The sequence below is a fragment of the Haliotis asinina genome, chromosome 13, assembly GCF_037392515.1.
Source record: "Haliotis asinina isolate JCU_RB_2024 chromosome 13, JCU_Hal_asi_v2, whole genome shotgun sequence".
Taxonomy (NCBI): Eukaryota; Metazoa; Mollusca; class Gastropoda; order Lepetellida; family Haliotidae; genus Haliotis; species Haliotis asinina.
In genome coordinates, this window is record NC_090292.1 from 6,015,375 (window position 1) to 6,029,966 (window position 14,592).

Below are 14,592 nucleotides of genomic sequence, written 5' to 3' on the forward strand. Positions count from 1 at the left end.
AGAGTCAACGTTATTCTGGCATATCTACACTTAAAAGTCACGTTATCTGGAAAGGGTAATCACCAATTTGCATATCAAGATAGATAAGTGGTTCCAGCAGTGGCAAGCGCAATAAGACCTGCGCATTGTATAGAGTTCAATTCAAGCGATAACCTTCCATTCCCTCCCCAAAGGTTCCATGTCGGCAAGGAAGGCCTTTTCCGGTATTTGAAGCTTTCAGTGATATTTTAGAATCGCAAACTCCATAATACCGTCAACAATAAATCAGTTACTACTGGGGGTGACGCGGTAATGTAACATCTTGTTCGTTTTCAGTAAACTCATTTGAGTTAAAGGAGGCTGTATCTTCAAAAGTAAATTTACATAACTAACTGTTTCATTTTTAAGGTACAATACCACACCTTAACGTCACAAACTGTACCTATGTGGTAACTCGAGGCCGGGGTCTTCAGCGTTTAGCAACATTCCAGCAATGTCACAAACTGTACCCATGTGGCATCTCCAGGCCGGGGTCTTCAGTGTTTAGCAACATTCCAGCAATGTCACAAACTGTACCCATGTGGCAACTCGAGGCCGGGGTCTTCAGTGTTTAGCAACATTCCAGCAATGTCACAAACTGTACCCATGTGGCATCTCCAGGCCGGGGTCTTCAGTGTTTAGCAACATTCCAGCAATGTCACAAACTGTACCCATGTGGCAACTCGAGGCCGGGGTCTTCAGTGTTTAGCAACATTCCAGCAATGTCACAAACTGTACCCATGTGGCAACTCGAGGCCGGGGACTTCAGCGTGACGAGTGAACCACAAGACTACCCCTATCCAAATACAGAATATGTCAGTTGTTTCACCTGAAATAATTCATAAGTCGCAAAGCTATGTGCATGTGAAATCGTGACTTTCATCTTGGAAGAGGCGACGGGTAGGGTTTGTATATATATACACACGTGACCGTCGAGTTCAGTATGACGTCGACTCCGATTATACCTAGAGTTACAACGGAAAGCGACACCGATTTTAACAATTTGTGTCTCTTCATCAAACTCTAAGTGACCGGTACCATTCCGCATGATGGGAAATAGTAAAACGAGAATTGGGCACATGAATCTTTACACAACAGCGTGATTGAAACCTCAGCGGCAACTCATGGTTCGACGTGACCTACATTGTGACGATACTGTCAACACAATAAGACGGGCTGGCCCAGAGGGCACCAATCACCTGGCGTGGAGAACCTTTCTGAAGTATTCTAAACATTTCAATTTCACAGGTTATACTATTTACTAAAGAATACCTATGATGTACGTATTTGCTGGTATAGTTTAGAAACAAACAATAGAAACGATACTGACAGAAAATCCCTTTCACGGTTCCTAAATCTGTGCTTAAGGAATACGTCTCCATGTTAAAATAAAACTATGATGTCTGACTGCAGCGTGTCTGGTTAACAAATCATGCAATCACATATTACCGTTTGAAATCGGCAGATGGCATAATATACACATAGAATGGGTGAGTGAGTGAGGTCAGTTTTACGCCGTTTTTAACAATATTCCAGCAATATCACGGCAGGGGACACCAGAAAAAGGGCTTCAAGCGTTGGACCCATGTGGGGAATCGAACCCGCGTCTTCAGCGTGACGAATGAACGCTTTAACCACTAGGCGACCCATCGCGACATAGAAAATAATATACCGGTATGTACAATTTGTAATATGAGACGAAGTTTATATTATTTTATCCTGTGCAGCTCTAGATGACGCAAGACAAAGTAAATGTTCTCATTATTATTGTAATAACTCTCATATTGAAAAAGTAGTTTCCCTAATGAAATCTGACTATCATCGTTTGGTACAAAAACGAAAGTTGACGAAAATTGTGTTATCCCTGTTCTAAGTCTTTGAAGGGCATTTAGAAGTGAAATACATATTTTTTTTATTAAGAATGAAGATTTGTATGGATATCAACTTCTTTATTATGAAATTTTCATTCTTATCCCTGTTCTAGTTAAACATACATTATATACACATGCATATAAGCCATAATGGCTCTTTGCATTTAACATGCCATGTGTATGTAAGCTCTTTATATCATTTTGTGTGATCAACCAACAACAATCAACCACACCAACACCCACCCCCTCGCTGCCATCTACACAATTCTTATAACAACAATTCATAACAGAATTTAATGCGGGCGTTGATATGTCCCTGTAAATTCACAGGATATTCTTTCATAATATCGAAATTTGATTGTACTGAAACTGAAAAGAAATGTCACTGTATAACGGAAATATTACATTACTGTGAAAATGAAAGGTCTTTTCTTCTGTTGCGCCGACAACAGATATTGCGTCGACAACCGATATGCGGCTTGAACATGCTCTGAATAAATCTAAATCCTTCCAATATAGCAACATACGCACGACAACATTGATCACTAGCACGATATCAATTTGAGCTGTATCTTGACGGGCTCTGTATGTTTACCTGTTGGCCAATACAGGGCCCAGTGCTACTAGAACTACTGTGTTGACTTGGGCGATTGCGTTGAATTACTCCTCCCAGTTCAAAGGAACATTTTTTATAAATTGAAAAGAAATCTTTCTTTCTGCTCTCGCGAGATTACATGGAAGAGACTTACCGGAATCCTTCGAAGGTTGATCCGACTGTTAGAGAGAGGTGCTGCACGTGCAGTTACCGCCACCAGTGAGAACGAGGTGGGAGGGAGGGTGAGCACGTGGGATTAACCCCCCATGTGCTGACTGAAAGTCTACGGGAACGCCTACCTGCGGTATTTATTTTGCTGCACTCGATTACTTGTAAACGTAACACCGGGCCCAGTTCAATAGTATATAGAGAAACACTTGGTTACAGAGCTCACGGGTTTGAATAAATCGGTTAAATAGCAAATACCACTTGAATACTACTTCTCAGGAATAGGAGAATGTTTCATTTAAATAGGTAAACAAGCTGTATGATCAAATCACACAAATACTGGTACATAAACTTGTGTCTGTTGACCACAGGATTGTCTGGTCTAGACTCGATTAGTTATAGACCGGAGCCATATCACTGCCACAAACAAACAAACAAACAAACAAACAAACAAACAAACAAACAAACAAACAAACAAATTCTCCTCGCGCATTACCAAGGCGTCACTGGAGGTGAACTCTTTCACAGTGACTTGAATTTCTCACGATCTCGTTATTCGACACTGACGCAGCTTTGGCTTCTAAAGACCAGTTCCATCCAACACCTTCACGACGGACAAAGATGGGCTGCTGACGACAAATTCTAAACCAGAGCTTCACAATGGACAACCACAGGCACCTAAAGGCCAGTTCTATCCAAAACCTTCACAACTAACAACCATGGACAGCAGAAGACAAATTATAAACAGAGCTTCACAACTGACAACGATGGGTTTCAAAACACCAGTTCTAACCCAAACCTTCCCAAAGGACAATCATGGACCGCTGAAAACCAATTCTAACCAGAATCGTCACAGGTCTAGTATTTGTTCGGTGTATCGTAACGACCGTTTAGTTGATGTGAATAATCTTTGATGCCTTGAATTATTTACGAAAGTCCAAACAACTTCAACACAAGGTCGCTTGACTAACATTCTCGCAAAGCAGTTATAGACAAAGTTCAGTAGGTCTGTCGCTTAGCAGTTATAGACAAATTTCAGCTGATCTGTCATAATAAGGGGCGGTGGGATAGCATAATGGATAAAGCACCCGCTCGTCTCGCAGAAGACCAGTGTTCGATTCCCGACATAGGTACCGTGAGTGAAGCCCACTTCCGGTGTCCCCGGTCGTGATATTGTTGGAATAATGCTACTGTGAAAGTAACCTGAACTCCCTCACTCACTGAGAAAACAAAGCATCGGTTCATTTGTACTTGAACTAAACTCTACGTTTTAGACTAAGCAATGATAAATAATGTCCCTGCATTAATACCAACGTAGGCGAGGAAGCAATAGCACCGGCCACGAAAGCATTATTTGTCTTTCTATCGCAGATAGGAAAATGAAAATATGGCATTCAGTAGCAGAAACGTTCCGAGTTAATAATTGACGAGGCGGAAACAAGTCGTGGGCCTTTGACAGTTGAGACTGTCACAATCAAACTCATACTGGAGTGTCTGGGTAATAGCCACATTATATATATGCGTGTATTTGAAACATTTCTATCACAACACTGGTAATTTTATAGTGAACAGTTGTCACACATCCTCATTGGTGTATATACCAGCTGGCACCGTGATATGCTAATCAATGGACCTATCATCGATTAGGTTGGAATTTTGGGACTGAATGATGGATGTGTGCTCCTAGAAGAATAATTTCAGGATAATTTAAAGAAATATGTCAAGGATAATACTAAATTATTTAAAGGTAATTCGCACACACAATGCAGCTGTAACTAGGTATAAACCGTTAGCGAGGGGGGGGGGGGGGGGTAGCCTAGTGGTTAAAACGCCCGGTGGTCATGCTGAAGGCACGGGTTCAATTCACCACAGGGGTACAATGTGTTAAACCCATTTCTGGTGTCCCCCGCCGTGGTATTGATGGAATATTGCTAAGAGTGGCATAAAACTATACTCACTCACTCATTCGTCCTGGCAAACACTCACTATAAGTAGTACTTCATGACCTCGACATATTCAAGAACAAACCGAGAGCATAAGCCTTCCTTAGGGGCAGCTGACTGGAAAGGTATTTCTGGCCCATGTCAAAGGTCAGAGCATGCTTGTTTTCCATTTAGGAGATCGGAGTTTTATCAGTATGTATCCAAGGATTCAATAACATTGGGATAGGGATTCCTATATTCCTATTCCGGCAACGGAAACCCACAGGAGCCCATATTGGAATCTGGGTAACGGAAACCCACGGGAGCCCATACTGGAATCTGGGTAACGAAAACCCACAGGAGCCCATACTGGAATCTGGGTAACGGAAACCCACAGGAGCCCATACTGGAATCTGGGTAACGGAAACCCACAGGAGCCCATACTGGAATCTGGGTAACGGAAACCCACAGGAGCCCATACTGGAATCTGGGTAACGGAAACCCACTGGAACCCTACCGGATTGTTGGTAATTTGTGAGTTTCCATTTACCGGAAACTTGATGGAAACATAAAGAAACGATCCGGAAACCTACCGGAAACTTAAGTTTCCATTGTGTTTCAGTTAGTTATTTTTGCTGTGGAACATGCTCCATGACATAACGAGTGCGTGATGGTTTTACGCCGCTTTTAGGAATATTCCAGCAATATCACTGCTGGGGAAACCAGAAATGGGCTCCGCATATTATACACATGTGGGGAATCGATCCCGGGTTTCGGCTTGAAGAGAACACTTAACCGCCGTCCCTGACCTGACGAAACGGTACAATTATCTCTGCTGTCTGCAGCTCGCCTATGCAAAGACAGGCAACATGGGCGGTTTGACAGTTCGGGTGAGACAGATGTTTTCACAACCCTTTCGAACCCCGTTTTATCATACCAAAAGACTACCCTTGAAGGTCCGAATTAGAATACTGGCCTCCAGTATCCTGTGTTTGTCGCATGGAATCAGATAGTCAGGCTCGTTCGCTTGGTTGACACATGTCATCAGTTCCCACTCGTGCAGGTCGATGCTCATGCTGTTGATCACTGGATTGTCTGGTCCAGACACGATTATTTACAGACCGCCGCCGTGCATCTGGATTATCGCTGAATCCGTCGTAAAACTAAGCTCACTCACTCGTATCAACAGACGTCATAAGCTGGTACTTGCTGGGCTTATGGGATTTAATTTTTTCCAAACTTGCGTTTCTTTTGCAGTTCAGTATACAAGGAACACGTGATGTACCTAAACAGACTGGCGTCCTTCACTTATCTAGACATATGTAGAATTTCTCCCATCCGGCCATGTCTTAGCATTACGTACAGCCTTGGAGCAAGGCTATGTAGGTCAACAGTCGTAACGTTCAATTAATCACATTCAAAACACATTGCCAAAATAATCCCTCCAAAATGTTCAGCTGTGTATTTTCGTTTTAGCGTCAGTTTACAATGAAATGGGCCACAAATGCAGCTGTCAGTAGACGATGGCACCACGTCTATGAATCGTGTTCCCCAGATCCGAGAAGTCAAACTTAATGAACTTCTTTTTGTACCGATCGCATTGAACGATTGAAATACGTTTCTCCCCTATCGTGGAGCGTCGATGCAACCATGCGTAGTTCTCAGTAGTGTTTCGTCTCCTACTCGCCAAACAATCATCGTCTCTCGACATGAAACCCAAGAGGAAGCCCAAGGCCTTGTCTTAAAGGTCAACCAATGGCATATGTATAAGCTATTGATTCGTACCTTACTTTCATCCAGAATTGACTATGTATACATATTTGAGATCACTTGTTAGCGAAGTGTGGTATGATACGACAAAGGGTGTCAAGTAGTTGACCGGTTCAGTAAGGTACAGACGAAGGGTTCCTCAAGGCGTGTTCCCGTTCTTGTTAAGCGATGGATCTCCTTGTCTTGGTGAAGGAGATGACTCCTTGTGAAATAAAAGACAATGGTAGAGTTCTTTGTTTATACAAACTCGGTAGTAATGATCGTATAGCCAAGGGACACGTCGATCGTTCAACGTTTGGCAAGAGTTACGCCCCCTTAGGCGAGCCGGAATCCTATCATAGTATTTCGAATCAGTTGACAGTTAAATGATTAATTTCAAACAGCACTCGTTAGTGGGTTTTAGCCAAGCGGTAAACGTCTGGGGCCTGAACACTTTCGACAATTAAAACTGCATATAGCGTGACAGAACATGATTAAAATTAAAAAGTTGACCAAACACGCTCTTTCACTATCAACATCAATATTCAGCTTCCCCGTCCAAAGGCAGTCACCTATCTCATCTTAAGGGTGAGAACGCCTGTCTGAAGAACCGCCGGTACCTCACCTCACCCTACCCCACCTCACCGCACCCCAGCCAGTATCAAAATATCATTGTGACACAGGATTAATAAGAAAGGTCCGGCATATAATAAAACTACTTACGGTGATGGGGCAGGTAAATGCCTTCACGGTAATGCATCTGGTCGGGAGAGGGGTTACCCACTTTACTCAGTCTAATAAACTGCTGCGGAAAATCGATAGTCAGGGCGTTGGTCTGTCGTGTTCCCTATCTGCACGCCAAGGATAAATAATATATTGTTTCGTGATAAAAGTTAAAATGTTAACATATAATTGGAATCTATCACTAAGTTGGTTTCTTACCACCGCACTCAGCAATACTACAACTATGTGCTAATCTGTATGTAATCGAGTCTGGATCCTCCAGGCCAGTGGTTAACAGCATGAGCATCGATGTCCCGAATACTGGTGCGACCATGTGTCAAGCACGTTAGGAGCCTGGCTAGCTATTTTCGAAACGTTCGTAGCGCTACGAACTTCTTAAGCCCATTCTCAACACAAAGTTAAGAATTCTTAATGCTACGAACGCTTTGAGAATATGGGCTCCGGCCACTCAATCCCGTTAGACGCCTCATCTGACAAGCATCGGTTACTGAAGGCCAATATTCTAACCCCGATGATAGCGTCCATGACCAAAACAGCTTTTGTAGTTCAAGTTTTTATTCGCTAAGAAAATGGTTATATTTGAGAGTATATATTTCCAAGTCAAATGCAATGTCGCCCGTAGCTTAAACTCTACTCATTGGTACACGGTTACCGGTATTACACGTCGTTGATGACGTCATTCCGTTGACATTCTTGTTTTCCATACTTAAGTGCAAGCATGATACCATGAACGTCATCACGCACAACAACAGATGATAATAGGAACAATTGATTATAATTGCTGATGAAAACAAACAAAGGATATAAGAATATGAGCACTTTGAACCATAGTCCCAGGTGAACCATGGCTCATGCAGTTGTCCCGTGTCTGTAGGCGTGCAAGGTCGCCCGGGGAAATACGGACATTAATGGCAGCATAAACTGGAATTGTACAGCCAGTTTTGTGGGTTTCTACACGTATCATAAGGTGGTGCAGAATATGCCACCTGATTTTGCTTGAATCCTATTTTTCCCGTAACAGCAAACAGCTGATGATATATAATATCTCTGGGTTTTTGTTATCATTGAGCGATCATTGCAATCGATTCCTCAAGGTTTACTAAAGCCGAACACCATTTTATATAGTTTGGAAACATCGAATCTCTGTTTACATCGAACACACGGTCTCACCGTGACACTTTTCTCACTCTCACAATCAAGGGCAAGTATGTATGCCTCGAATGCTCGACATACGGTACTAGCATAAAGCATCGGATGTGTTACGTTTTCTTTGAATGTTGTACAGATTTACTGATAAAGGATCGAGTCGGATGTGTCGAACAATTTTTCATATCTCCATTAGTTCGAGATACATTTGTTCGACTGAACATTCCAATTCCAAAAAAACCCTTTCAGTCTAAAATATGTCTCAAGTCCCACGGAGAGCTCAGAAAGGCTTACCCTGGTCTACCTCAAGGCCTCATTGGTGATGCAAACATTTCTTGGAGAAAAGAAATCCATGAATTTATAATTTAAGTTTTTTAATCAAATTCAATTTTATATAAAACCTTAAGGCAGTCTTGCTTCATTACAGAGGCTCGTGTGCACACTGAGAGCTATTGGGGCTGGTCGCCATCTTGCATTCCGGCAGACGAGTTAGTGCATTCAATTTCCTCAGTAAATTACAGATTCTAGACGTGCATTTCTTGGCCGACTCCCATTCAGGGATTCGAACCCAGGCGAAAGATCAATAATATGTCTTGCACTGAAATGTATTGTTTTTTTACGCTTTACAGCGGCGTCCCTGTTTAAACCGTTTTCATCTGACCCCACATTACTGTGTGAAGGTAGACGTAACTCTCTTAAATACATAGTGGTTGAAATGGGTGTTGATACCCGTCTGTCTATGCCCCCCGGACCCCTCAAAGGACAGTGAACAGTTTACCATGTGCCCTACGCGGACGTCATGCAGCTTTCTATGCGAAGGTAACAATGCCCTACCTAAGGACATTGTACAGTTTTCTATTTAAAGGTAACAATGCCCTACCTAAAGACATTGTACAGTTTTCTATTTAAAGGTAACAATGCCCTACCTAAGGACATTGTACAGTTTTCTATTTAAAGGTAACAATGCCCTACCTAAAGACATTGTACAGTTTTCTATTTAAAGGTAACAATGCCCTACCTAAAGACATTGTACAGTTTTCTATTTAAAGGTAACAATGCCCTACCTAAGGACATTGTACAGTTTTCTATTTAAAGGTAACAATGCCCTACCTAAAGACATTGTACAGTTTTCTATTTAAAGGTAACAATGCCCTACCTAAAGACATTGTACAGTTTTCTATTTAAAGGTAACAATGCCCTACCTAAAGACATTGTACAGTTTTCTATTTAAAGGTAACAATGCCCTACCTAAGGACATTGTACAGTTTTCTATTTAAAGGTAACAATGCCCTACCTAAAGACATTGTACAGTTTTCTATTTAAAGGTAACAATGCCCTACCTAAGGACATTGTACAGTTTTCTATTTAAAGGTAACAATGCCCTACCTAAAGACATTGTACAGTTTTCTATTTAAAGGTAACAATGCCCTACCTAAAGACATTGTACAGTTTTCTATTTAAAGGTAACAATGCCCTACCTAAGGACATTGTACAGTTTTCTATTTAAAGGTAACAATGCCCTACCTAAAGACATTGTACAGTTTTCTATTTAAAGGTAACAATGCCCTACCTAAAGACATTGTACAGTTTTCTATTTAAAGGTAACAATGCCCTACCTAAAGACATTGTACAGTTTTCTATTTAAAGGTAACAATGCCCTACCTAAAGACATTGTACAGTTTTCTATTTAAAGGTAACAATGCCCTACCTAAAGACATTGTACAGTTTTCTATTTAAAGGTAACGATGCCCTATTTATGAACCATTGTACAAACTACTGTGTGCACAGAAAGCGGCCCTGTCCACGGACCTTGTAAAGTGTACACAAATCAGCGATGTAGCATTTTTCATCCGTATGGTAATATATTTTAAACATTTTGATTAAGTTTATTTTGTTGGTTATCATGTTTCATTGGCGTAAAGACATACTATTGTTTGCAATTTCTAATGACTTCACATTTGAACTTTCAACATCAACATTGAGCATTTATCTGAACTTAGTATCGTCTTCCTCCAAGGCTTCGATGCAACGTGATGCATCCTTTGTCGTACTCCTGGGCCCACTTGCACAAAGCGATCTTAGCGCTACGGCTATCTTAAGCCTGTGTTGAAGAATGGTAGTTACGATCATTGTAGCGGTAAGATCGCTTCGTACAAGTCAGCCCTGATATTTTCATTATACAGGTTCCTTGCTATTCAGGGGCATGTTAATATGACAGAACACCATGTATTGTTTTCCACGTCTGATGTTTTACCTGACATTTAATCCTATACCAAAATGTTACAAGAGTGCAAAAAATATCGAGCAGCAAGTTGGCTGGTTGGTTTTTTTTTTCTCTTAATGAGTTATATTTTTCAACGCGAGGAGACACAGAGACGGAAAAAGCGGGAGTCGGGGTGCGGGGTGGAAATACACAGATGATGACAAAACATGGAGAACAATACATCGTAATGTAAAAATATATCTGTGTGAGCAAATACATTATAAGAACTAATACTAGTCACGATAGGCGATTCCAGCTAAAAGGCTGAGGGGTGTGCCGCCAGTGTTTGCATTAGTTTATTTTGCAAGCCGGCAATCAGGGCCTGCTGTTACATGCAGGCCTCAAACTATACAGGCCCTGAATGAAATCAGCAGGCGTATTTGGTTGAAGTCAAACCGAAAACAAAACTGAACAAAACAGACTACATGGTACAGAGTTTCACACTGTTTCTACCGAATCAAGCGAAGCCTGCGGCACACAGAGGAATAAATATTTGTTAGACTGGTATTGACATTCCAACGCCAAAGAACTGAAATACCAGGAGTGAAACTGTAAGTTATCGTGTAACATGATGGATCGGGGATGATTCCCGAACCTATTAAAGGACAAATTGGGAGACATTCCAGTTGAAAATAGTTGACAGATAATTTACTGAAGGCCATAAGAGCCCGCGCTGGGCCTCCAGACCGGCGGTTATTTCGAACGTTGTGTGTAGCTTTGTGTTAAGAGCGAGAGAACCCTTTAACCACTAGGCTACCCAGCCGCCCCTAAGATCCCAAGAAGTCTCTGATCGAGGGTATGAATATGCAATATGTTCATGCTTATGCTTCTTTGAGTATAAAGATATTTAAGACATTACGTAATGTCATGCCGAATCTTGGATCTGGACAATCGCTCACTCATTCAGTCACTGATGCTGCCCTCACTCACCCAACACCCATCCCAACGATCCAGCCAGTCCACCCCCATACTCACTCACTCACTCACACACTCACATTGACAATCTACCCGTTCGTTCATCCCTGCATCCACTCTCTTCGACAATCTTTCAACTCTCTTCACCGTTATCAAGAGGAAATTGTCGTTATAGTGCCATCATTTACAGCTCACCTAAAACACCAAACAATACATTATTCTTTTCACATTTTCTGATCCACGCCGACCCCCAGCGATTTAACAAGGTCAGATGTACTGCCGAGATGACAACGATCCAGCTTGCGGCTCCATCTTGTCACTGTCTTTTTTTCTTAATAAATTTGCCAAGATTAGTTTAATCCTCTGAACGCTTACCATCAGGGACATTTAAGCTGTGTGTATATTGTGTACAAACCTACCCCGATGTCTTTGCAACCAAGAATCAAAGGCCTTGTCCCACTGTGACGCACGTACGGAATGCCAAAAAGGTCATCTGTTATTTTGAAAGAACTTCCGCTTAATACACAATAAACGTGTTAATGTTTTTATAGACCACTGTTCCCCTGTCAGCCGTGAAGCTACCTGTCTGTCAGTAGCCGCCGGCATGACAAGGGAGGTAACAAAAGCGCAATCAATAATGCACGAGACATTGTAATAACTATACCTTCAGGGTGCAATGTACACGATGCACGATACTGCCAACTCCTGTATCTGGTTAACTCTAGCCTCATTTTGGCTAGTTATTGATCAAGACACACGTCTTCTAGTCAAGATAGCCACAGTAGATACGGACCATCCGTATTATAAGCTTGATAACGGCGTTAGCGTCTACACCGAAACGTAGCAGCTATCACAATAAAGACGTTGTCCGTCCATAAAGCAGGTCCCCTTTAGGTACTACAAGTATTATAGCCTCGTCCTCCGGTACAATGTAGTCGCTTGCACAAGTGACGCGATAACCTTATAACGGTACTTTGTGTTGCAAACGGAGATAAACTCATCTCACTCACTCGCAGTGGTGGTGGGACAATTTCGACGTCTTGCATTCTGTCATAACAACAGCGATTGTGGTGGTGGGACAATTTCGACGTCTTGCATTCTGTCATAACAACAGCGATTGAAATCAGTTAAAGATTCCAAAGTTAACAAATAACCAAATCCAAAATCTAAAAATACACAAATTAAATATCAAACTGCTTTCAAACTATTCTTTGTTACACAAAACGAACTGACATTTCACAACGCCGTGTGCAGACATATACACTGCTATTTAGTCTACATAATATCGACATGACATTTTGTATCTAAAGAAGCCCTGCAGTGTCAATTTCTGAAAACATTCGATTTTCTACACAACGAAATAGAGCCATGCAGGCCCACTTGTCATTTGGAATCTAACACACGCGGTGGCCTACATAATATGTCGGGTACATAGCTTGTTACAAACTCTGTTTTACCGGGAGCTGAAGGTCGAGGTTCGAGTTTGGACTCGTAATAAATTAAGACCTGAACATGAGGTAGTTCTTTCTCTCCAGTCCCTACTCGACAGCAAGAAGAGGACAGGAGCAAGACAAAGTGCAGGTCGGCTCGGAGTCAGAGGTCAGTGTCTGAGTGGATTATGGTACATCGTCAAGCTAGTACAACACCCGGAGTTTGACATTGTATCCCACCTCATGGGGCTTTGATATAGATGTTATGGTATGAAATACATACCGAACAAATAATTTGCTTACCGTGTATCCACTCCGTGTGTCTGTCAGTGTGTTCCCTTCGCGTGTTTCTACATACCACTGTCCTCATGAACCGTTTACGTACACCCGCGGGCTAAACAGGACAACAATACAGTCAACGAATTCAGGCTACTTGGAGTATTACAAAGGCAGCCATTTCCCTTTTGAAACGTTGAGGCATATACATGAAAGGTTGAGTGAGTATGGGTATACGCATCTTTTTGCAATATTCCATCAATATCACGGCTGGGGACACCGGATATGAGTTTCACACATTGTACCCACATACATGAAAGAGAGCTTGTAGACCATGTGTTCGATAACAGTTTTCTGTTCACCCAAATATTATAAATAAAACAAAAAAATGAATATTGTTTGGGGATTGGTAATACTTTGTTGTTTTATCAGCAATACTTGATACTGTATGACGGTCATAAATACTCAATTCTGAACCAGACAACCCAGTGATTTACATCATTCGCACCAATCTACAAAACTGGGATTCGAAGATATGTGTTAATCAAGACAGTGAGTCCGACCACCCGATCCCGTTACTCGCATGCTACGGGACAAGCACTAGCTGCTGACGACCTTCACGGGTCAACTGGCACTGATTGGTTTGTTGTTTATTATAGTTATATAGCGCACACATCCATGCAGCTATTGCTTGCCGAAGGCGCTGCTATTTGTTTCCCTCGGTCATTCGATGTCCGTCTCAGCGTCATATCGTACGCGTGTTATCAATCTCAACTCCCTGGGAATTATACAACTCTTGCAGCCAGGGTTCGGAGCTTTATTGTGGCTCTCACCCTAACGAGGTACCAAATTCACAACTGGGTTGAGTGGGGCACATAGTCACAGTACTTTGTCCGTGTTTACTGCAAGTTGCTATACCCGCAAATAGGTGTATGCACGTATTCATGTGGCCACCATCTGGCCATCTACCAACGGATTCCTGGGTTCTTTTAAGCGCACAGGGTTGTGTACGGTACACTAGGGGTTGTGGCAACACGGTAAAAGTCTGCACAGAAAGCTGACTCCAAGGTTTTTACACTGGTCACAGGTGGGCTCGACGCCGACACCTCAATCTCATAGCATCTCTAGCCTGGCGCTTTAGCCAGCTCGTCCACCGCGCCCACCGCGCCCACCGCGCCCAGTACTCACCACTACAACACCGTACTCAACACCGTACAACACTGTACTGAAAATGCCAACAGGGAAGATCACAAAAACATAATTCCAAGAGACACAGACTGCCCCACTCGACAACCCTACTGAAAAAAGCTCACATTATAATCCTGCATACCGCGTGTCACAGAATGACGTTAACCTAAGTAAACATTTAGGCATCACAGGTAATGATCACATCTGTATTGAGCAACAGTACTGTACACAGTAATATCACAGTACCGTCAGTATTACTCACAGGGGTAAACTGAGTGAGTGAGTTAATATTTAACGTCACATTGGC

The 14,592-nt window shown here is 42.2% G+C and overlaps 1 protein-coding gene across 5 annotated transcripts in view; it reads right to left on the reverse strand.

The window, feature by feature from the left end:
- The window catches only part of LOC137259880 (cholinesterase-like), a 75,069-nt gene that overhangs the window by 30,545 nt on the left and 29,932 nt on the right, over positions 1-14,592 (reverse strand). Inside the window, exon 1 of one of the 5 annotated variants that reach the window (XM_067797518.1) lies at positions 13,125-13,202. The exons of the other annotated variants lie outside the window; for them this stretch is intronic. The gene's annotated coding sequence lies outside the window, so the exon portion shown is untranslated. Of the gene's footprint in view, positions 1-13,124; positions 13,203-14,592 lie in introns of those variants that run through there. 5 annotated transcript variants of the gene reach the window in all.